This window comes from Pinus tabuliformis, chromosome 6 (assembly GCF_031772625.1).
Source record: "Pinus tabuliformis cultivar Carrire ecotype Pingquan chromosome 6, CPIR1, whole genome shotgun sequence".
In the NCBI taxonomy this organism is placed as follows: domain Eukaryota; kingdom Viridiplantae; phylum Streptophyta; class Pinopsida; order Pinales; family Pinaceae; genus Pinus; species Pinus tabuliformis.
Window position 1 is genome coordinate 1,799,746,388 of NC_142292.1, and position 1,402 is coordinate 1,799,747,789.

General features: G+C 36.3%; 1 pseudogene; it reads left to right on the plus strand.

Annotated features, from left to right (window-relative positions):
• Positions 1 to 506: 506 nt before the first annotated feature.
• On the plus strand, positions 507 to 995 carry LOC149266225 (SKP1-like protein 14 pseudogene; annotated as a pseudogene).
• Positions 996 to 1,402: the final 407 nt, after the last annotated feature.

Sequence of the window (1,402 nt, forward strand, 5' to 3'; positions counted from 1 at the left end):
CAAAAGAAAGTGCTTAAAAAAAGGTTGGATTATCGGGTACAGCCCATGCAAAAAATATTATTTAAAAAAAAAAAAATCTATAAAACATAAACCCTAGCCACACCCCAAAATGTAGCCACACCCCAAAATGTTCATATTACGGTTTAAGTCTGTCGGCTTACTTATGAAAGGCTCAGTTTTAGGTAAATGTTCGTTCAGGAAGGTACCCTTAACGTGCAAATTCCTTTATATAAACATAGATCAAGTATTATCGATATAAACATAGATCTAAACCCTAAACGGGAGGTGTCATTACATTCGCCAGTTATATCTGCGGCATAAACCCTAAACCCTCGCCAGTTATATCTGCCGCATAAACCCTAAACCCTCGCCATCTATATCTGCGGCATAAACCCTAAACCCTAAACGGGAGGTGTCATTACATTCGCCAGTTATATCTGCGGCATAAACCCTAAACGCTCATCGAACTCGAAGGCGCCATCATATTTGTCCTATAATCATCAGCCATGTCTGCAGCGGTGGAGCGCAATAATAACATGGTTATATTACAGAGCTCCGATGGCGAAATGTTCGAGATTGACAAGTCTGTGGCGTTGATGTCGAATTTTCTAAAGATGTCGATTGAGTGTGAGGGGACTATGACAACCATTGGTGTGCGAAACGTTTCAGGTAATATTTTGAAAATGGTTAAGGATTACTGTGAATACCATCATTCCCAGGATGCTGCTGCTACTGTGGATACTGTGAAAACATGGAATGCCGAGTTTGTTAAACCTCTGGTGGAAAATCCACCCACGCTTTTCGCACTTACAATGGCTGCTAACTACCTTGATATACACAGCTTGCTAGACTTGACATGTCAAACTATTGTTGGTATGATTAAAGGGAAAACCCTAGAAGAGATTCGCCAGATTTTCAACATTGAGAATGATTTATCTCCAGAAGAAGAGGCAAGGATCAGGCAGGAACACCAGTGGGCTATTGGACACAATTAACAGCATTCATTCAGAAAAGTTTGTTGATGAGAAGGAACCCTCTGTCCAGTTATGTAGAAATTAGTAATGAAATTAATTTTTCTGATCGAATGGAATTTTTATAGTTTTGTTATGGAATTTTATTTTGATAGATTTGTTAGGGAAACTTTAGTCTCAGCCATGCAAATTAAGATGTTATTGAAAACCTAAGGAATTGAATGTTCATAGAGATTCTCACGAAGTGACGTATTATAATGAAATCATATTTGTGATGAAATTGATTTTTTATAGTTTTATAATGGAATTTAGTTTTGATAGGAATTTTTATTTTATAGTAACCATGTAAATTGACATGTTACTGAAAATATATGAAAAAATATGGAATTGAATGTTGAGGGAGTAATATATTATAATAGCATTATTTAATT